Below are 24,761 nucleotides of genomic sequence, written 5' to 3'. Positions count from 1 at the left end.
GAAAAGTATCAAAAGCAGACATTTTACTCTTTTTCCTGGTCTTATAAGGAAAGTAATGTTTCACTTTCAGTTATGACATTAGCTATAAGTTTTACAGAGATACTCTTTTTGATGTTGATGAAATTCCTTTCTATTCCTAATTTGTAGGGTCATTATGAACGGACATTGGATTTTTGTCAAATGCTTTTCCTGAAGTTTGTTGAGGAAATAACATGGTGTATTATGTTAAATAACATTCAGAATTAAAACAACTGAATTCTGAAAATAAATCCCACTTAGTAGTGATTAATAATAATTTTGTACATATCACTAGCTTTGATTTTATATTATTTTGTTAAGAATTTTTACATTTATATTCAAGGAAAATATTGGCCTGATTTCCTTCCTTCCTTCCTTCCTTCCTTCTTTCCTTCCTTCCTTCCTTCCTTCATTTTTTTTCTTACTAGGATATAACTGCCTCACAAATAAATTAGAAAGTATTCCCTCTTCCTCAATAGTTGTGAAGGATTAGTTTTATTTCTTCCTTAAATGGTTGGTAGGATTCACCAGTCAAGCCACCTGGGCCTGGGGTTTTATCCTTGTGGGGATGTTTTTAATTAGTTGCCATAAATTGCAAACAGTTTGAGCTTACAGAGACTATATATTTTTATATTTAAATTTTCCGTACTGCCTAATATCTTATATTATTAACAGAAGCATTGTCAAAAAGAATCAAGGCCTTTAAAAAAAAAGATCATGGTATTTTTAGGACAGTGAATAAACCAGTTACATAGAGCCAAGAATAAGTTAACAAGTAAATATCTACAGTGACATTGAAGGCAATTATTAAGAAGCTCATTTTAATTGAATTAAAACTTACAGAAAATAACTATTACATCACCCCTATTCACTTCTAGTTCTGATAATGTGCAACATAGAAATAATAAAAATGCATTTTTAATGTTTGTGTATTGTTGCTCATATTGTGTTGTATGTGGTACTTTTATGTGCTTCTAAATGTAAGCTTTATATACAAGTTATATGGTCTCTTTTCCTTATGACCATGAAGAGATATAAAACCCAGAGATTCTCTTCCATATTACAAGATACTTCATGTAAGCCTTCTGTTTCTCAATCATGGTGTTCTTATATTTGGTAATTCTTTAAATTATTCATTTATTATTTATGGAGTCCCATTTTCACTAGATATATGACACACATCCCCAAAGAAATTTAGTATAGGTCACTTGATTCATCATAACCTTATACTATGATACTTATTTGTTAGGTTATGAAAAGTAAGCACTGTAATATATTTTTAGGGGTGGATAAGGCAAAAATGTTTTAGACATTAGAGTTTCTGTTTGGTCCTAAAAGTTATGGCTAAATCAAAAATCTGGTACTTCTATATACTTACTACAAAAGATGAAAATGAACTTTATTATTTAAGCTGTTGCAAGGTATATCAACAAGTGACACATGTGCTATAATAATATTTTTCTCACAAATTTAAGACTTCTTCCCAACTTAATCCTAAATGATAGCTCAGAAGCCATCTTTTTTTATGTGCTGCCTTTGTAACATTGCTCAACTCTTCAGAATTACAGCTTTCAGCATCAGAACAAATTTATTCACTCTTGGACTCCAGTTTTGCTAAATATGCACTATCATATAAATCTTCTTAAATGACAGATAGCTTTGCTGCTTATGCTCTAGTTAAATTATGTGAGCCACTATACATGCAAAATTATTCTAAGTCCACAGATTCAATGCATTAAGAAAGGATATAAAGGATATTTTGTCCTTTGTATCAGTGAGGGAACCTCCTTCTATTCAAAATCACAAATATATACCCTTCATTTTCACAAAACGCTAGGACTCAGTTTCTTGATTGAAAATTCTTCACACAAACTAGTTAGTCTTTGAAACTTCACCTCTACTCTAGACTTTGGATAGATCACAAAATAAGCCTTTCTGTAATACTTATTCGATGCTATTTGATGCTAATAATAAAAGTAGCTTCAATTTGTATAGTGCTAAATATATACAAACAACACTGTTCATGGAAGTTTATTGTATTTTATTTAATCCTGTAATTTAGCATATCCATTTCACAATAGAAGTGTTACCTAAAGCTACACAGCTGATAGTAACTAAGACAGTTCTAGTCTGAGTGTAAATCTGATTTTCTTTCTACCATATTATTCCTTCCTACCCTTGACCTTTGTTTTCCAAGACAAGAAGCATACATGAATTAATTCAAATAATATGAACCCTAATTTCTTACAGCTTCTTTAAGAAGGCTGAGGTGATAATGAAGGGTGGGCTGTGGAATAAGAAAAACAAAATTTCATTTAATACATAGTAAATTTCATGCAATGTGGTAAATGCTTACAATATAGTAAGGTTGCCAAATCTTCATTACCAACTTTTGAGTTAGGGATAATTAATCTCATTTTTGAGTTGAATAAGCTGAAGCTCAGAAAGGTTAATTGCTTTGCATAAATTAACAAAGCTAATAAAGAAGAACAAAAATGTAAACCTGAGTCTCTCTAATACATAAACTCTCTGCCTTCTTACACCTTGATGCTCCTCCTGATTAGAGTGTTATGTTAAAAAAGAGGCAGTAATTTACATGATCTTCTTTCTACGGTTTCCAGTTTTATTCTCCATAAAGTTCCTTTTTAGCCTTGATTTTTTGCAATAATTATTTCAGGCACCCAATTCCCCACAAAAACACACATGCTCTTCATAGTGGAGCTCATGCACTTTTATCTTTTAAACATTTTGACGTGGAGAATTTCAAATATAGTACAGTGAATCCTGATACATTCATCACCTAGTTCCAGAAAGCATCAGTATTTGTGATCAGCATTCTTGTTTAATCTATGCTTCCTACCACTCCTCACTCTCTCATTTTTTTCAGGTACAATTTGCAAAAATTAAGATGCACAAATGTTAAATATATAATTTTGATAAATGAATACCCATATAGTCCACATTTCCTAAAATGATATAGAATATTCCCATCAGTCCGGATGTTTCCTCATGTTCCTGCCAGTCAGTTGCTCTCAACTCCAGAGATAAACACGGTTCTGATTTTTAACCATGTATTAGTTTTGCCCTTTCTAGAACTTCATATTTGTGGAATCATATGTATGTACTCTTTTCTGTCCAGACTCTCTGTCTCACCATAATGTCAGTGAGTGTCATCCATGTTGTTGTGTGTATCAATAGTTTGGGTTGTTGTTGTTTGTTTTTGGTATAATATTGATGCATGATATGAATTTACCACATATTTACCCATCTGATGATTGGCATTAGAGTTATGCATAGTTTTTGGCTGTTATAAATGAAGCTTCTATAAACATTTGGACAAAATTTTTTTTGTTTAGATACCTGGATTAAATGTTTATTTTGTAAGAGTTTCCAAACCTTTATTTCTAAAGTGATTATGCCACTTACATTCCCATCAGCAGTGAATAAGAGTTCTGATAGCTCCAAAACTTCACTGACATTTGACTGTTATCAGCCATTATCAATTTAGCTTCTCTTGTGAGTGTCTAGCAATATCTTATTGTAGTTTTAATTTGGAGTATTTCTCTGATGACTAATGATACAAGGTCATGAAGATATTCTTGTGGTTTTTATTCTAAAAGTTTTACTGTTTTAGTCTTTACAGTTAGACCTGTTATTCACCTTGAATTAATTTCTGTGTATTGTGTAAGATAAGGGTTATAATTGATTTTGTTTCCATATAGGTATATCCAGTGAGACCAGCACCAGTTGTTAAAAAGACTCATGTAAGTGTGGGTATATTTCAGGTTTTTCAAATCACTATGTATTGTTACATGTATTTACAATGTATTGTTAAGATAATATCACACATTTTTTTTTAATGGAGGTACTGGGAATTGAACCTAGGATCAGCTGACACTATATTAATATTAATGTGCATTTAAGAAAAATTGTATAGATTCATACAGAATTTACTATATTCTTTGGCTTCTCATTGAAAGATTATTTTACTATTCATCCACATAGTTCTATATATGAGTTCTGTATTACCATTCTTATGTGATACTGAGTAACATTTTGTTGCATCAATATCTCACTGACTGTTTAACCATTCCATTTTTGATGGGAGTTAGAGTTGTTCCAAGTTTTTGGCCATTGCAAATAATGATGCTTTATTTATTCTGTATTTCATTTTTGGATATTTTTTGTCACTATATATTCAATATCCCTACCTACTAACTCTGTCATCTGTGTCATATCTCAGATTATTTTGATAGTGGTTTTTTTTTTCTTTTTCTTATGGGCAGTTTATTCTGCTTGTGGGGTGCATGATAATATTTGATAAGATGATAGACATTGTGAGTTTGTTCTTGTTGGATGATGGGTATTTTTTCTATTCCTGTAGATATTGAGCTATCTTTCAGGACACAGTTAACTTACACAGAAATTATTTGATCTTTGTGAATATTGTCTTTGAACTTCACTAGATGGAAGCAGATCAGTGTTTAGTCTAGTGTTAATTTTATAAACCATTAAGTAAAATCTCTTTTGTATTCCATCTGTTACTTTTTGAATTATGAGATTTTCCACTCTGGCTTTTGAGAACAAGGAATATTCTTCACTCTGTTTGAACTTTGCAGATTGTTATTTCTAATCATTTTTGATGATTCTTTTTCTGAAGTCAGGTATTTTCCATATATGAACTCATCAACATTATTATGCTGACACTAGAGAAATCTGGATCCCTCTCTCTCATTCTCTCTCTTCCTTTCTCCTCTCTTGTACTCTGCACTGTGAACTTTGACTGCCTTACATTCCTGAACTCTCAGATCCATCTCTACTCAGAGAGACAGCTGAGTTCTGCCTGAGTTAAGCTTTCCAGACAGTAAGCTGAAGCAGTTATATGGCACATCTCATTTCTTTCCAGTCTCTTAGGATCACTTTTACATTGCTGCTGTGATTCATTGTTTCATTTATTTTGTCTAGATTTTTAGTTGTTTTGGGTGGGAAAGTAAATCTGGTCCCATTTACTCCATTTTGGCTGGAAACAATTTTTTTTTAATTTACGCACATTTAGCATCTGTACTTCTTCATATATATTCAAGTTATCATCTGGTGTTCTTTTCCTTCAGCCTGAATTACTTCCTTAGCATTTTTTGTATGCAAGTTTGAATATAAAGAATTCTCTATTTTGGTTACATAAAATGTCTCTTTTTCCCTTCATTTTTGAAGGGGTGTTTCTCTAAATAACAGCATTGACAGTATCTTTTTTCAGCACATTAAACATGTTATTCTGTTGTAATCTAAACTCCATTTTTTATACTGTTAAATCAGCAGTTATTTTAATTCCTGTTCTTGTGTTTGTAATGCATCATTTATCTTTTGTCTTTATATGTCTTTATCTTTTGATATCCACAGTTTGACAATGACGTGATTTTTTGAAGTACCTGTGTCTGTAGTTTGATGCTTTTTTCCCAAATTTGTGAATTTGGTGCCATAATATTTATTCAAGTAATTTTCTTCCCTATTTCCTCTGTTTTCTCCTCTAAGACATCAATTACTTATATTTTAGAGTGATTAATATCTCTCTCAATTATTCAGATTGGATATTTTCAACTGATCTTAAAGTTCACCAATGTTTTCTTTTGCTACATCCTACTTCTTATCAATTCATGCAGTAAAATCTTCATTTCAGTTATTGTACGTCTTACCTTCACTGCATTGATTCAGTTCTTTTTTTAATATAGTTCTTTTTCTTTGATGATTTCTCATGTGATTATTCATTGTGACTATATTTTTCTTTAACTAATTGAGCATATTTTAATAGCTACTTTAGACTCCTAGATTGTTAATTGCAGTATCTTGATAATTTCAGGAAGGTTTTCTATTGACATTTTTTTCTGTATAAATGTTATATTTTAATGCTTATTTGCATTCTCATGATTTCTGACTGGTCATTTTATTAAATTTATTAAATATGAGACATTGTAGAGACTCTACATACTGTTATAATTCTCCTCAGAGGGTTGATTTTTATTCAAGCATGAAATTTACTTGGCTGAACTCAAATTGTGTCTCCCTTGCATGGGTAGCAACTGAAATAGCCATTCAGATCTTTCAGATTTGAGCTGCTACTGCTGGTGGGGGAGTGCTCAGCATTTTCTTCCATGCATAAAAAATCTAGTGTTTAATCAGGATTTGTGCAGTTTTGAAACACTTTTTTCCATCTCCTAACAAACTTACTCTTTCCAGAGTTTTCTCCTTAAATTACCAAATGCTTTCCTTGCCCCAAACTCTGTCCTCTGACACCTTAATCTAGTAAAGTCATGATTATCTACTGCATGAGTGGTATTCAATTGAAAGGTGCCTTCAGGTAAAATCTGAAAATTTGTAAATCTCATTTGTCTCAGTTTCTACTTAAGGACAGAGTTCTCTCCAGGTGCTGCTAGATTTGATCATTCTACATTGCCTTCAATTAGATGTTTTTCTATCTCATATATCTATCTGCAAGAGGGTTAGTAGAACTAAACTGCAAAAGCTTGAACTTTAAAGTTAAAAAGCTTTAAGCTTTAAAAATATTTATTTGCATATAAACTACTTCATGTAATTTTCTTAAGTAAACCAAGCAAAAATAAGAAATAAGTAACTATCCTAATTTGTCACTAATCTCTATCATTTCATTTCCTCCCAAATCTGTTGAGTACCTGTCATTTTGTGAGGACCCAAATCAGTGCTATTTATCATAAAATATGTCCAAAATCAATTGAAAGAAAATGTACATGTCTGTCAACTTTTTTCCCTAAAAAAATTTACATGCTATGTATACAATTTTTTGGTCCGAGTAAATATATTTTCATTTAGTTGTGAAACATTTTGCAACATGAAATGGAAAATTTTGCTCCACCTGTCTGCTTGAATGACTGTTTACCCTTGAACACTTTTTTCAGTTAACTTTTTCTAGGAATGTTTTCCCAGACTGTCCCACTTCTACCATAAGCTGAGTTTAGGCCACCTCTTTTTATCAAATTTTAGGCTCTTTCCTCCCCTTTTTTAAGGAATTTATCACACTGTATTGTTTGGTTGGTTTAACTTGTCTGTCCTTCTAATAGACTGAATTCCTTGAGGTCAAGCATTGAGTCATTTGTGTCTAAATCTGATCACTTAGCATATTATTTTTCAAAAGTAGGTGCTTAAATAAATTTATTTAATTAAATTAAACTTTTAGTATGCAGAATAATATCATCTGTTTTATAATTTCTCCTTGCACTTTGTAGTTCAGTGGGAAAAAATGAGTATTTGTATGCTTTCAAGGTTGCCCTTGTAAATGTCTGTCTTTTGACTATTCTTCATCCCAAATACAAAAGCACTGTAATGTAATTTTTTACATTCTTAGCTCATTCAAGTCTTTACTTCATTCTAGTAAAATGTGGATAAAATAATGAAACCTACCCACACAGTTTTATTTTTAAAGTTGTGAGTATCATCCTACTCAGACCAATCTATAGTCACGTTTATTTCCTTGAAGAAAATTGGGCATTTATAACTGTTTAGATCTCTAAAACTGTGTGACCATTAGTTTCATTTGTTCTCTTACTAGTATAGGGATCAATTTAAAATATTCAATCTTATTTTATATTTTGATTAAAACATTGCCTTTTGCTCTTTCTTAAAATTAATCAGAAGTTTTAACTTCGTTTGAAATGCCAAATAAACAGTACATAGAAGACATCAATAATTTACAATATCATAAACGGATTTTTCTACCAATAGTTAATTCTAGATACACTGTTTAAACAGACTTATTCAATATTCAAAATTATTGTTAAATTGAGTCATTGTTCAATATTTGTTGGTTTTACACCTTTCAAACTGCTTATATATTATCAAATTTTCTTTTGACTAATAAAAAGTTTTCATTTAAAAAAGAACATGATGAATATTGAGCATCACTTTTCTCTAGAGACTGGAAGTTTGTCTCCCCAAAATGTCAAATGTTGAAATCTTAACCCCCGAAAAGATGGTAGTAGGAGGTACAACCTTTGAGAATTGATTAGATCATGAGAGCAGATCCCTCATGGATGGTATCAGTGCCTTTGTACAGGAGGCCCCAGAGGGATCGCTGCCCCTCATATCATGTGAGGACACAGTGAAAAGATAGCTGTTTATGAACCAGGAAGAGGGTTCTTACTAGAGACTGAATCTGCTGGCATCTTGATCTTGGACTTCACAGCCTCCAGAACTGTGAGAGATAAGTATCTGGTTTCTGTAAGCCACCCAGTCTGTCGTATTTTGTGAGAGCAGACTGAACAGACTAAGACACTTTCCACCTGGGAAAAAAAAGCCAAACATTTGTTCACAGGAGGAAAAATAATTAGAAAGCCAGGAACTATAAAATAATGCCAAAGAAGGATAGTTAATTTCTGGATGTCAGAGAACTGATTCAACAAATATATATAATTATAGATAGACAAATGCAGATATTTAATTCAACTCTGATTTTTTTTAATCTATATACCTATATGTTCACATATACACCCTAAGTAGAGTTTTAAAACACTTTTACAATTTTTAATTACAATTAAAGAGTGAAGGGACAATGAAAATAAATTTAAAAATAAAAAGCATTTGTCATAGTCTTAAAGGTTTTGGCTTATTGTGAACATCTGAATAGTTACCATTTTGGAGGAGGCTGCTGAGAACACTGCTGTTTTGTTGCCTAAAACACTGCTAGCAGGTGGTAAAGATGAGGAGAAGACAAAAAGTGGAACATGTGCCACTTAAGAAGAAATGGCTTGCAATTGCTAGTTCTGAAAATTATTAAATGGCAGTTCTACAATATGTTATGTTTGAAATTGATAGCCAACTCTAAAATGTCCTAAAAAAATTAAAGTACATTTTACTAAGAGGCTGTGTAAGCATTGGTGTTTATATTCTCTACAACACTAAGCTAGTAATATTTAATAATAATTAATGTTATTACTGAGAACCTTTCACTCTCAAAAGCTGTATAAGCTGACAAGGTGGATTAGTGACACATGTTTCATTTTTGTTATATTAAGATTCTATAAAATGACATATTCAGTTCTTGCCTGAGTAGACCCAGCTCTTCATTTTTTTTAATATGGATAAAATTGCTTACTCTGATACTTACTGAGGGTTCTCCTTTGAATGATTCTTTAAATACTCAATTGCTCTCAAATGTCCTGGGATTTTTTTTTTCCCTGCTCAGGAGTTCCTTCAACAAGGCTGATTTTCACTCTGAGTCAAGGCTTATTTAAAGTAGAACTGAATCAATCTGCTACTTCATGAGGGTGACACTAGACTGTCTTAAGAGGGAAGAGACAATGAGATGAAAAATTAAATTCCATTGCTCATCACTGTTCTATATTGTGAGTCAGTAGACCAATTGCTCCATATCCTCCATCTAGAATACATTTATTACTGTAGTCCTTTACTCAGAATTAAAATTTTAAATATAAAAATATGAAATGTAATATGCTTTGGAATTAAAGTGACAAAGGATACAATAGTAACTACAGAATATCTTCTTCAGCAAAATTTCATGTCTGATATTATAAAGAAAGTAAATCCTAAGAAAAATATGGTATTAATTTACCATCTTCCACTGGAAAGACCTTTAATAGCTGCCAGGTGCTAAACACTCAACAAATAGTGATTAAATGCCTATTGTGTGCCACACACTGTTATAGTCTCAGGATTCAATAGCAAACAATGATATGCTGTCTTTAAATTACTAGGGCTTAGTTCCACCTATTTCTTGAAACAATTCCTAAGCAAGCAGGTTTGCTTAGTATATGGTGCCAGCAGGAGATGGGATATGAAATAAACGGCTGCAATTAGTACAGCGTACCTTTCTTCTCACTATGAGCCATGGTGGTCAATGTATTCTAGCGAGCTCATTGTCTTCTTTATCCTTGATGTGGATTTTTTATTTAGATGATTTTGTCCCCAACTGAGGTTAGAGTTTAACCCTAATTTTAGCCTATTCTTGTCATCCCGGATTCAGAAAACCTTCCAGGCCAAACCTGATAGTTCACCAAAAATCATAATCGATCTGATTCTGAGAATCACTACTGCCTAGGCAGTTGGACCACTTACTGAAATGGCTTGCTCAATTTTATGATTCTCAGTTCTATTTTGGATTTGGCTCACATTTCATCTTAATCATTGAAAGCAAAAATTGTCAGACTGAGGTATGAATTCTTCCTTGTTTTTATAAATGAAGTTTTTTGTAGCAAAGCCACACCCATCCATTCATACATGGTCTATGGCTGTTTTCATGCTACAATGGAGGACTTGAGTAGTTTCATTGCAGACCATATGGACCACAAAGCTGGAAATATTTTTGTCTGGCTCTTTACAGAAAAGTTAGCTGAGTCTTGCTTTAAAGCTTCTGTTTGAACAGTTGTTGACTGTGAACATGACCTTTCTGACAATGGATTAGCATTTGTACTACCAATCTAAACATTTTCTTTGTTTTTCCTGCCTAATGTCTTCCTGTAGTTTCAGTATATCTCCCAGAGAAGCTTACCTGACATATAACATTAAATTATTTCCTGATTGTTCGCTGTGTAACTGTTTTTGGTAGGTACTCACAAGCATGCTGATGATAATGATAGTGAGATCCATAAGAGAAAATTCTTCTTTCATAGAAACTAACCCTGTCTCTTTCATTTCTTTCCTGTGAAACAGAGACTATCAAATCTAATTAATTTATTGTGTTAGGTTAATAAATCCTCTAACAGAAATAATCTTGTGTCTTTTATTACTCTGTTTAGTTGGGTTTCTTTTTTGCTATTTTACCTAAACAGAGTTGACTTGAAATTGATGATTCTAGGATTTGGACCTGAGAAGTCATAGTTTAAGGGCTAAGATGTTGGAAACCAGTCAGACTAAGTTTTGCTCCCAGCTCTCCTGCTGCTACCTGTAAATATATTATCATATTGCATTCTGAAATTGTAAATTACTAAGATAATTTCAAAATAAATAAGTAAATTTGGTGTTTCCTATGTGCTAAACATCACTGACTGCAGTGGGGCTATTCAACTTTTATTTTACATTTTCTAAAGCTTATTTGAAAAGCATGATTTTATATTTTGTATACATACATATATAGATTTCAAATATATGACATTTCAAAGGCTGTGAATCATCAGTATGCACTTGCCATGATGAGTAATGTCATTAATATTGAGCACCCCCACAGGGCCTGACACAGTGTATGTATCAACAATATCAAATACTTTAAATTTTCTAGAGAGGGCTTTTCTTTCATGCTTCCATGTATTTGTCAATGGTTTTCTCTGAGTTTTGTCTTCTACTTTCTCACCCTTCAAGCCAGTGTTCAAATAATGTTGTCTAGCCAACTCATCCTATATGAGAGTCAACTCAAAGCTCAAAGAAACTAACCAAGCCAAGTATAAAAAGTAATATTGATTCTTCAGTGTCCTCATTTGTCCAGTTGTATATTGCTACAACTCTCTCATTCTCTAGGTCTAAATTCTAGAGATTAGATCTAAATCAAGTATAGATCTAAGTTTTTAATCTCTCTTCTCTTTGGTTTGATATCTCGTTGAATCAATAGCCAAGAGTACAAAACAGATAAGTAATCAAACAAACAAAAACAACCTTTTTTGTCATGGCCTAATAACTTCTTTCCCTTTGAGTAGAACTCAAAAAAATCTCCTGTACTGTTAAACTTCATTAATCCCCTTTCTTCAATTAATATGGGCACAGCAATACAAAAGATATTAAACTGCAACATTTTATCAATTTCAGGACACATTAATTCCTACCATATAATATCTCTGGAATTGGAGATTTATCTTAATATAAATGGAATATGATTTTGGTGTTGTGGCATAGTCCAATAATATAATATTTAATTTCCTAGTGTTACATAAAATAATTGTGTATTTTACAATCAATGGCATCTTAGAATTGAATACCTGTGTATGTGTGTCCCATGGTTTTTGGTCAAGCTCTGTAGAATGTAAACTTTTTAATGAGAGTGAACACTATCTCTCTAATATACTTGGCACTTACTAACCATTCAGTAGTCATTAGCAAAATGATTAACATATGCGGATGCATGTGGTCTCATTGGAGTGTCAGTGCCTATACTTGAATAGTCTAGTAAATCCTGGAACATGTTCCAAGATCTGCATCTCAAGAGTATAGGCTGAGTATGAGCAGAGGAAATTAAGGTCAGCCTATAAATTCTACTTAGAAATGCTAGTGAAAAATGAGAGAAACTTTCAGTTAACTAAATTTAGATCTGCCAAGAATTTTGCAAAAAAAAATGTGATCAGTATTGTCAGGAAGCATATATGCAATGACTTACAGCAGCTGTGTGGAAAGTGCTCTGTTATAGTTACCTCCTTTGGTTAATATAGCCAAAATGTCTCCTTTTATCCCCTTCTTCCTTTTTCTTTACTTCTCTGGCTCCCCGTTATCAGTCTTCAAAAAGAAAATATCTTAGCCTATGAATTTGTGTTGATGTGTGTTGTAGGCTAAAGGTCTCCCCAAGATGTCAACATCTGAATTCACAGAACCTGTGAATGTTACCTTCCAGGGTAAAAGGAACTTTGCAGATATGATTAAAGTTCAAGACTTTGAGATGCAGATGTTATTTTGGATTATCTGGGTGGGCTAAATGTAATCACAAGTGTCTGCATAAGAAGGAGGGAGAGGGAAATTTGACTACAGAAGAAGAGTGTCAGAGAAAGAAAGAAAATGTGATGAGGGAAGCAGAAATTGGAGTGATGCAGCCACAAGCCAAGGAATGTATGTGGCACCTAGAAGCTGGAAGAGGCAAGGAGATTCTTCCTTGGAACCTCCAGAAGGAACCAGCCCTGCATGCAACTTGATTTTAATCCTGTAAAACTCACTGCAGACATCTGACTTCCAGAACTCTGAGAATAAACTTGTGCTGTTTCAAGCCACTAGATTTATGACAATTTGTTATAGAAGCAACAAGTAAAATTTAACACAATATGCTAAAAGGTTTATTTTTAGCCCTCTTCTAGCTCTATATACCCCTAGAAGATTCAATTCCCACCTGAAATTGTAGCCATTATCTGTAAGCTGTCGATGCTCAAATTCCGCTTGGGCATGAGGTATCCCATGCCCAAATGGAAGTCATCTCTCACTATGACTGTGCCAACCTCTACATTAATGTCTTGGTGACTGGCACAATTTCAGGATGTTTGACTCACCATTTCTTTGCAAATCACATTTAATCAAGGACTAAATCTAGAATCTCATTATCTTAATTATTTGTGACTTAGACTTAACTAAGCCTCTTCTCTCACAGCACTACTACAATAGAATCTATCATTTTTCCATATAGCTGTAAGAGTGATATTTCTGAAAAAGCACAACTATGTCAATTCTCTGCTCCAGAATTGTTAAAGATTCTATTATTAATAGTATAAAATTTTATATATTGGGAAAGATACATATACTCCCTTACCTTTACAGTCTTGTCCCAATATGAAACAATCTTCTCATTTTTTAATGACATTAACTATTTCAGGCCAGTTACTTTAGAGAATATCCCACATTCTGAATATGTTTCCTGTAGTGGTGTTAGCCTTATTCTTTTATTCCCTATGAGTGAACATTAGACTTTGAGGCCAGAAAGGATTCAGATGAAACATTTTGGGGATGAATATTTTGTAGGACATATTGAGTACTTAATATTGCACTAACCAGGAATATCATGGTATGAGGATGCAATTCTATGAATTATCTTGAGTTTGTTCACTTTAGAAGATGTATTTTTAAAATTTCCAATTTGTAATTAATATGTGGAGTGATAATGGACACCCTGTCCGTATCTTGTTTTCTAATATAGTTTCATGCAGTAGTTTTAGCATCCACTGATTATACTGATTGAATGAATTATAACATGGAAAGTTGTAAAAATGGTGATTATCATTTTCTGTCATTTATTAGTTTTCATTCTTCTGCAAAGAACTTTCATTATATTTATCTTTACCTTTACTATTAATTCATGTATTTTTTAATTTAGTTTGCTACAATCAAGATAATACATTAATTTACTGCTGACACTAGTTAACACAGTTTGTCACTTAAGTCACTGTTATCAGTAATTTAAGAACACCTTTACAATTCTAAGATGTTTTGATCTCATGAGATTTACTGAAATTAATAATTTAACCAAAGTGTATAAGTATTACGATTCTTCTCTAGCATAGAAAAAAGGAATAACATCTAATCACCTACTGTATAAAATCACTGTTCCAAGGAATTTTCATATATTTTTTCCAGTCAATCTTCAAAACATATTATTACTATCCCTTGTAGAACTTGTTCCTCACCCCTTACCTACAATCTCATTTTACAGATCAGGAAATCTGTACTCTGAAAGGCTAATTAAACTGCTTAAAACTACTTAATGAGTAAAAGATGAGTAGAATTTAAACTCAGGTCTACTGGTTCTTTCCCTACATCACAGTGCCTCTCTGAAGTTCTAGTAACCTTTATTTTACTATTATGATACTATTTGTTCATGTAATAGTGCTGTGCTTCACACATTTGGCATCCCCACTAAGTCTAACTTTTTTTCTCATTGAAATATATCTTCACATTTAAGTTCATTAATTTTTTTGTTCTTTATTGGTTGTGTTGCTTATTAATTTGTTAAACTATTTCTATTTACTCATTCCAAATGATATGTTTAATCTTTATTAAGAAGTATGATATGTTAGTTTTTAGCTAGAAGCTATGACAACTCAAATGGCCACAGGTTAATGGCTTCAAATTTTAACCCAAAGAGGACCTTATTGACTGTCCTTCTTGCTCATCTTATGCACCCACTGTTAAGAGTTTAAAAACAATTTTGCAGTAAAAGCTATGAGCAGGGATTGTATTCTTCCAAGAGAGTAAAAGTAACACAGTACTGCAGAAAAATTCTTGACTGAACCCAATTCTTCAAGGAAAGACAGCGGGTCTTATAATTTTGAATACCAGAAAGGCACAGAACCCCACTCAGTCTTCATTTCCAATTAATACTTTAAAGAGATGTGTTTTTAGGAAAGTCAATGTTGGCATCCAGAAAAGTAGGAAAAGTATAATCTTCCTGAGATAAAGATTCCCTGGTTATAAATCAAACTGTTATTTCAGTTCATTCCAAATAATCTCAAACTCCTAAAATCCCCACATTCTTTCATGAATTATTCAGAATCTCCCAAATTTTCCACCTCAATTTTGCTGCCATTTTAAGGTGATGCATCAGTAATGTTCAATAACTGAAAAAAGCAGGTGGTAAACCCTGTGTGTCCTTTCTTGCCTATAGTCCAGGTATCACTTCATTTAATCTTTACCTATCCAATTGTTTGCTAATTTTATCCTTGTTTCACACCTCCTACTTCTTGGACAATTTTGTATTTGTTCTTTAATTCTGTAACTCTGACCCTAAAGACTATGGCTCAGACTCATGCTTTTACTGTTACTTGTTTTAGGCAGAACGTCTAGCTCTTGAAGACTTAATTTCAAGTTGCAGATTACTTGGCTGACATCATATTTGAATCTCTTTCAGTCCTTTTCATATACGCTTTGGACACAAGATTTGTTTTAAAAATAATATAACACTCAATGTGGACTGACAGCAATAAGAAAGGGATCATCTGGACATGTACACATCTATAACAGAAACTCAGATCTCTAGTGTGTTTTTAGGCCCTACTGATAATTTTTCAAAAATTCTATTAAGTTTTGGTCATTTGATTGGAAGCTTTGGTATTGTTTAGAGAAAGTGATTATCCTGTTGATTGTGAGGAACTAGAAAGAATATAGATACTTTTTTCTTTGTATTTTTGATTTAAAAGAAAGAGATACGAGGAAAGTCCTATGGCTCATAAGTTAATTTGTGTCTATTACTGGAAAGGACCCTGTGGCATTACCTGTTTAGCTTTGCCTCTGACCTTCAATATATCCTAGAGTTTCAGAGAATATTCTTTCACTAAAAATGAATGAAACAGAAGCAGAGAATTTCAAGGAAGAGCTTGAGGCCTCAAGGGATAGGCCTGTATACAGATTAGCATGACTGAAAGTTGAACAAAGGGGCAGCCCCAAGCTTACTCCTGACCTTTTCCCTTCATTCAGTGGCATTTATATGAGCTTAGACTGCAAGTATTCTAGAGATGGCAGAAAGCTGATCTGGACACAGTTCAAGCTATACTGATTCTTTTTTGCTCCAAAGAAATGTAGCAAGTTATTTTTTTTCTTTTCTCCCTGACCCCTGACATAACCAAAAAAATAAAAAATAAAGAAATGAAAAGATGAGAAAAAGAGATCTGTCTCGAGGTAAATATAGGAAACTAAAAATATATTCTAAACTCTATACTAGTAGATAAAAATCTAGTTTTGGATATTAAGATACAAGGCTATTAAATTAATTTGATTTTAATCCTGCTTATTTTAAAAGAAGAAATTCTTCATGAGGAATTTTGGGGAGAAAAATTTAGGGAACACAAAATGGTTAAAAACTACCTTTATATTCAGTGATGACGTTTCCAATAACTTAATTTTTAAGAGACCTTTATATACAAGTATTGCACTTCTATAATGAAAATAAAATGTTAAATTAGTAGTAGTAAAATCAGCATATCAAGAGCTAGTCTTATATGCTACCATTTGTGTTGAACTCGTTAATTTCTGGAAACTTACTAGCAATAATTTTTAAGTCTTCAATAAGTGTTTGCATTAAAGCAAAATTAAATTATACACAAACACACAGGTTACACAACACACACATTCACATACACATGCAGTCATTAATTTTGATGCATGACACAAAAGACAAAAATCTCTGTAGTAGATGCCCATATATTCTCGCCCCAACTGAGTTTACCAGCAGTTTAGTTTCCAGCCTACCTTTGGCCTTTCATTTTGCATTAAGGACTTTCTTTCCTTTTGTCTTCTGAGGATATATTTTTTTTTAAATCACTTGATTGAGGTATGGTTGTCACATAAGATGCTGTATGTATTTAATGTATACAACACCTTGAGTCTAAAGATAAGTATATACCTATGAAATCATTACTGACCACTATTAATGCCATAGATGGATCCCTTACTTCCCAAAGTTTCCTCCCATCCCCTTGATGATGATGATGATGATGATGATGGTGATTCTGTATATGCATAATCATAAGAGCATTTAACATAAGATCTACCCTTTAGGTAAATTTTAAGAATACAATATAGTACTGTTGAAGAGTTTTATTTGTACCTAAGATCTTGCTTGGACGCAATTACGAGCAACTTGTAAGTTTTAAGGAGTTAATGTCCCTTGGTTAAGGTTAACATTGAAACAAAGGGGAACAGGATGGTCAATGAATAATAGCAAGATTTCCCATTTCTCAAGGGATTGTCCTGAAGCCTGTTCCATATAGTTTTCCTAGAGGGTCCTTAGAAGGCTAAGTGGCCATAGCCTACAGCAGTAATATCATTAACCCAAGCTTCTTTTCCCTGCTTCACACTTTCTTGTTTGCACTTCCTGGGGTCACTTCTCACATACATTCTCTGTATCCAGGTTCTTCTCTCTGAATCATGTTTAGAGCCACTTAATCCTGACATACTGGAACAAAGCAAATATAATTTGTGCATTTCTGTTACCTCTGTTGCTGAAATAATCAATGATGGAGACAGAAAACCTAGTGAAATTACATTCTGGCAGGACTGTAAGATGACTAAAATATATTGACTGATTTTCATTTTAATTATTTCACATACACAGATTCAAAAGTGTCCTATGATAAATACCACTATACTCAAACTATATAAACAAAACTACTTGAAGTGAAACAGACATTTATTTTCAGTGATGTAAGATAAAACATAATTCCTCACTGACGAAATAATTGAACATTCCATCCAATTAATTGTAATAGGATTTTAACTATTCATATTTGTTAGTTGTTCAAAAAAAGGGGGACAATAATCCTAGTGACTGTACTTCTATTATAACTAATATCTCCTCTATTGGAAAATGTGTCCTTGGTTTAATCTTCAAAGTTACTTAACTATCTCCAGTGAATTCTGAACTGAGTAAATTTTGTTCTTAGTTTCTCTTTTAGTTTTTAGTTCATTTATAGAGTATAAAGCACTTCCCTAAATAAAAACCTGAGATGATTCATGGTACCTGCCTTAAAATAATTTTTTATTATTTCCTTATAAATCAATTTTGAGTATTTATTATATCCATAATACAAGAGTGAGATTGTGCAGTTGGGATTGCCCATAGCCTAGCTCATTTGAGTAATTGTAAGTAGTGTAATAGTCACTATTAAATTTATTGGCTAATGCTGTAAGGTGGCATCTGTCATCAGCATCCTCATATAAACTCACAGCATCTGTTCCATCACACAATGTTCTATTTCTGTGTCTCACACATCTAACTAGAGAAGAACTAATAGACTATGTTAAAATAAGTTGCCAGTGTTTCTAAATGAGAATTCAAGTCATCTTTGCCAGAAATGTATGTGATAAAACAGGAATAAACTATGACATGTGACTTTAAAGAATAGTAAAAATGAGTTAATTGATTCACTTATAGTTAAATTTCAAGATTATACAATTGAATAATTGGAGGACAAGTTTATGGTATACTTTGTATCATTTAAAAAAATATGTATAACTTAGCTTTCATTTTGGATTGAAATAGCATAAAAGTGTGATGAATCTTTTTGAAACTCAGTAGATTCAACATAGTTAATATTTTGTGCCAGATACTTCTACTGAAACACAATGAATTAGAAATGAAACATGAATTCAGTCATGTATTCATCTATTCATTCCAAAAAATGTTGATAGATCATACCATGTGCTGGGACACAAGCATGAAATAATTTTTTTAAAAAGCAGTGACAGAAGTGCCTGGTAACATGCAGTTTATTGTCCTAGGAAAGGAAGGCAGAGAAAAAGAAAATAAAACAGTTAATATAGATCAGGTGGCATAAGTGCTATGAAGAGAAGTAAAGGAGAATGTAGGTATAAAAGTGGCAGCAGAGGGTGTTACTTCAGAAAAACTGATCTAAGAATAAGTTTCTGATTCAGTGGAAAATATCTCAAGTGCAATTAATGATGGAAATCAAAGATTAAGGAAATGTATAGTCACCTTTTCTTTTATAAAAGGTGATTAGAAAACATCTTGAATGGTTAAAAGTTTTAGCACTCTCCTGGCAAAAGCTGGAGAAACTATCCCTAAGAATCAAAAAGCACGTAACTCTGCAATCCAAAAGCAGAGTGTAAAAATATGTAAGAAATCTCAAACAGGCCAATCCCTAGGAGAGCTTTTTATTATGTTTCAATGCAAGCATATTTTGATGCAAACCCTAATACATAACTTGCATGACTTAATGGAGGAAAAACTGTATATTCTTTGTTTAAGAAGTGCAGCGTAAATTGTTACCATGATGTTAAATTATTCTTCTTACTGCTTTACAACTATCTGAGAACATTTTGCATACGAAAAAAATACGTCTAAATATAAATGAAAGCCACCCAATGTGTGAAAGGTAGCAGCATTTTGTGGCACATGGTGTGTCGCTCAAAAAAAGAAAAGACATGACAAAATTCTGTTTAGTCATGTATTTATTCAATGAATTTATTTAAACAGTATTCACTTCAGACTAAGTAAATATGCCAAAGAACAAGTAAGAGCTTTGAGTTTTTATTGCTGTCCACTGAACATTAAAACACTGCCATTGTTTCATTATGTGTATATTTTAATTAAACAAAGGCTAGGAAATAGTTCTTAATATGTAGAACATATGTGGCATGTAATCAAGGAATCATGTTATATTTAAAGTAAAAATTTTAAATAATACTATGTTAAGCTACAAGGAATTTATTCTCTGAACAAACAAATGAGTAAATCAATGGAAATATAAGAGCAAATGCAAACTCTTACTATAATATTAAGATATGATCTTTTCTTTCAACAAAGTTACAATGTAGTTATAGGAAGTACATATTAACATAATGGGCAAATACTAAAGAGGTAATGATTACATATTATATTTAAGATTCAACCCCCATACTATCTGATGGTATATATATATCATTGTGGTAATCATTCCGGGTCCAGAGTAAAAAGACATGGATTCTGCTTCTACTACTGCAGTTTTATAACAGTGTACTTTTGAATTTCATTGTGTTCATCTCTAAATAATCAAATATGTGAAAGAGAAATCATGAGCGAAGGAGAGAGAGGCTCAAATGAGGCAATGCTTATGAAAGATACAAAAGTGGTTTAGGTTTTAACTAGCATTAATAAAAAATTTCAGAAGAGTGCTTCATTGATTCATTCATCTCTTCACTGAACAGATACTTACTGAGCCCCAATTATATGTCAGGCACTGTTCTAGGTGCTAGACACAGATTGTAGGATAGACCAATCCCCTACTCCAGGCAAGCTTACATTCTAGGGATGGGAACAAAAAAATGAACAAATAAACACATACATCAAATATCAGATAACATTGCAAATATGAGGAAAAATATAGCAAAATAAGGAGGATGCAGAGTGACAGCCTTTGGGAGAACTATTTTAAACGGACAATCAGGGAAATCCATTCTAAGAGATGTCACAAAGTAAGGGATCTGAGTGGAATAAGGGTGAAAACTATGAAGGTTTTGAGGGTTAAGAGAATTTCAGGAATAGGGTAAATAAATGTAGAAGCACTAGGATAAATGAGCTTGGTGTATCAGAAAAAGAGCAGGGAGGAAAACAATGTGAGTAGGGGTCTTATGATAGGAGATGGGACTGGGGTTTTTTTGGAGGAGGGCCTACCACGAAAAAAGGATGGGGATAGTCAAGAAAGAATTAGAGAGGGTGCAGAACTTGACCAGAATCTAGAAGTTGAGATTTGTGTAGAGAGAGGAAAAGGCAGGGACTCCAAAATGAGGGAATCATGAAAAAGGAAGTGAAGAAAACAAACATTAAAATATTGAGGGAGTTAAGGTCATAATGGGAACTATAATAGCATAGCTCTTTGATATAAAATTTATCCTGGCAATGAGAAGAAGGATGGTTTGATATGATGAGCACCTAAGGTAAGGTTGTATTACTTAACCAGTGGCTCAGAGGCATCCACAACATGATATATCAGCCAGAGTAGGCTAACTGATTTCATAAGCAAACTGCTAAATCTTACTGGTTTTACACAATTGGTTTATTTCTCACTTACATCATAGAGGGGACAGACCATCATGGGGGTCCTGCTCTCCACAGTCATCTGGACTCCCAGGATCCTTCCAGACCATGGTCTTGATAGCCTCTAAGTCCTTGAATTCCTCTCCTTTCAGCCAACTGATGGCAAGAGCTTAGCCTGGGCATCTTGAGAAGGGAAATGTGTTTATTGTCTATTACAGAAAGGGGAGCTGATTATTTCCTATTCACTTTTCAGACCTAAGTCAAGTGGCCACACATCACCTAAAAGCAGCCTGAAATATACAGTCAAGTTGTGTGACCAGGAAGAAAAACAAAATAGAGAAAACATAGAGATGCATGCATATTAGATAAAAGTAGGAAGCACAAAGGAAATGTCAAAAGAATATACATATTAGAAGAAATAATAGCATATATAAAGTAGATAGCACAAAGAAAACATGAAACATCCAATATCATCTATGCTATTGTTCTTATTTTAATATTTCTATTAAAGTAAATATAAAAATTGTCTCATCAAAATGTTTTTCAGTAAACATCATTGGGGCAAAGTCTTCATAACAAAATGTTCTATCTTTTATTAAAAGAATACCTTTTGAATTAAATTCCTTATTTTCTGATTTCCTACCCAGTCATAGAGTACAGCAATGTAGATCATGGCATTTGGATAATGGAATTATTTTTAATCATTTTTTCCATATTCTCTAAGTGAATAATGCTGGCTCATTATGTCCTTATTCTAAAATGCAATATATGTTATGCATCTGTGATTTTATTTATTGAAAAACTTTTTTTCTTACTAATTAGAAACAATGAGAGCTTAAAATGAAGTTTTCCTCTTAATTTAAGGTGGAGAAAATATGTTATGAAAATAGCAATTTGCTACCTAGGACTATTTGGAAGCATCAATGAAAGCAAGATTTTATGAATAAAAAATAATGATTTTTAAAGATAGTGTAATCATTGTCAGCATATCCAGAAGGGATAAGAAAATCACACACAGCCTTACAAATTTGACCTATAGTCTGCGGCCTATAATGACCCATAAAAAATTGGTCAGTTTTCTTATGCCCTAAACATCTATGTAGTAACATTTAAAGTAGTATTAGTAATAATAATAATTATAATGAAGTAATTATGTTCCTAAAAAGTTCACTTTGACATAGAAGACTATCCTCAAACACATAATCTATTAGGTAGACACTATACAGAACTATTTTTGATTGCATTCGGGCATATGAGTAATTAAGCCTATAAATAACTATTGTTTTAACATCAAATCTAAAAACCCTCTTGTCATTTCTCTCATATTTATTCTCTCTCTCTCTCTCTGTCTCTGCCTGTCTCGCTCTCTCTTTCTCTTTCTCTCCATCGCTCCTCCTCTCTCCTACCAGGACATTGTTACCTACCGGCTAAAATCTGACTGAATCTTACCATTCAAAAATATTAACTTCTGATATAGGCTGATGGTATAATGATAGTGCTTGGTTAAAGCAGTGTCTCTCAGAAGTATTTTTTCCTCATATATCCCCTATAATAATTTAGACTAAAAGAAGTATTTTCAAGAAAGTTTCAGTTTGACAGTTAAATAGCTAAAATTTTGAAAATTTGCCTCACTATATTGCCATTTTAAAATGGACAGGTTATGTCAGTCTTTTAATTACATCCAGTGAGATCTAAATGTAAGAATGATTTGAAACACAATATTACTAATTTAAAAGAAATACATGGACAAGCATAATACTGTGTAGTCTTTACTTCTTTAGATAATGTTCACTCCCAATTCCTCCACAGAATTTTATTAGAAAGTATATAATACACTTAAGTCTTTGGTTGAAAGTCTTTTATTATTTCTCTAAAATAATATGTGTGCTTAAATTGAAAATCATTTTATAATTTCCTATGACGATAAGGCAATAAATGTTAAAAATTATTTTAGATTGGCATATCTTTACTACATTTAAATGTAACACAGATTGATCAAAGATCTCCTATCATATATCCGTGGATGAATATTATTTATTTTGAGAATAATACAGAGTTCAACATCCATTCCATTCTTTAATTTTTTATTAAAAATAGTTTTGAGTATAAAGAAATTAAGTTCATATAAGTAAATAGATTCAGACAGACTTGTTATAAGCATATTACTCAATTTTTTGAACCCCTTCTGAGATTTGCACCAAAAATCACCAAGCTGATTTCTCATTTAAAACTATTTAATAATCTGTCATCTGACAACTAAAGTTGGTTCTCCGTCAGTTCTGTTGAAAAATCTGAGTTGGAAAACACCTGAAAAAGTATTTGTTTTCTAGTCATTAGTCAATCATTTTTCTTAGCTGGGACACCAATATATATATATAGTTTATCCTCTGTGTATGTATGTGTGAGTGTGAATTGTGTATGTGTGAGTGTGTCTGTGTGTGTGTGTGTGTGTGTGTGTGTAAAACCCTGGGGAGTTTTACATTATGGAGCAATATACTGTAATTAGCCTTGGGATGGGTGAGAAATGTTCCTTTTTATATATGGCGGAGATAAATATACTAGAGAAAGGAGATGTAGAAAAGAAGTTGCTTGACTCGGGAACCTTATCAGCCTTAGGAAGGAATCCATAGGGAAGTGAGAAATTAATTTCTTTAAAACCATCTGTGCTTGTATCGTATAACCCCAGGCTATGTACACCACGATTGAAAACAACTGGTCTGAGGAGGTTATCTACAAACTGAGGGCAGTCCCTTGGAGAGTTTGAATATATAAACTGACATTGATTCCTTGCTTAGTCCTTAGGGGATCACTTGTCACAGGTGGCATGCATTGTGTCCTATGTAAAGAGTAGAAGTTCCACATCCTGGAGAGATTGACAGAGTCACATACTAGTTGCTTAGCATTTTCTGACTTACTGAAGTTTGCATGTGCACAGCTATGCAAGTGGCCTTACACACTATATGTTTTATAGTTTTAATGAATACAATACTCTTAAAAGGGACAAGTAGCCTACAAAGATTTCTGCCAAGTATATGTATATTAAAGATAATATATGATTAATAATCCAAACAAGAGCAAATATTCAAAAATGGCAAAATTGATGCTTATCAATCAAGTTCAACTTTCTGGTAGGCTACCCTGCAAGACAAAAACAATGATGGTCTAAATGACATAAGAAGAGATCTGCAGAAAACTTCTAAATCATCAAAAAGACAATTTGAAGTATAAATGTACATCTGTAATTAATAAAAATCTTTAAAATAAATTTAATCATTTATAACACCTCTGGGTTTTGTGATGGTTTACAATGTAGGATAATGCATTAGTAAAGAAGTAGGTATAAACAGTTTATAAATAAATAAACATGTTTGGGGATATTTGTCCAAAAATATTTTAATGGTGGGATGTATTATCAGAAAACTTTGGGGACCACTTGTCTAGATAAAGCTCTAGGGTTAACTTTCCTATATGATGGAAAGAACAGTGCTCAGCACCTGCCTATTTAGAAATTTTGTCAGCATTATTTCCTCTGTATATTTTGCACTAAATAGCAAAT

At 32.6% G+C, this 24,761-nt stretch overlaps 1 protein-coding gene across 3 annotated transcripts in view; it reads left to right on the top strand.

Moving 5' to 3' along the window:
* EPHA5 (EPH receptor A5) overlaps positions 1-24,761 on the top strand; it is a 417,840-nt gene that overhangs the window by 76,866 nt on the left and 316,213 nt on the right. For 2 of the 3 annotated variants that reach the window (XM_072940769.1, XM_072940771.1), the window contains exon 3: positions 3,741-3,782. The exons of the other annotated variant lie outside the window; for it this stretch is intronic. The gene's annotated coding sequence lies outside the window, so the exon portion shown is untranslated. The remainder of the gene's footprint in view (positions 1-3,740; positions 3,783-24,761) is intronic. 3 annotated transcript variants of the gene reach the window in all.

This window comes from Vicugna pacos, chromosome 2 (genome assembly GCF_048564905.1).
Source record: "Vicugna pacos chromosome 2, VicPac4, whole genome shotgun sequence".
NCBI classification, from domain to species: domain Eukaryota; kingdom Metazoa; phylum Chordata; class Mammalia; order Artiodactyla; family Camelidae; genus Vicugna; species Vicugna pacos.
The sequence above is the reverse complement of the archived record's forward strand: the minus strand, read 5'-3'. Positions and strand labels throughout refer to the sequence as shown.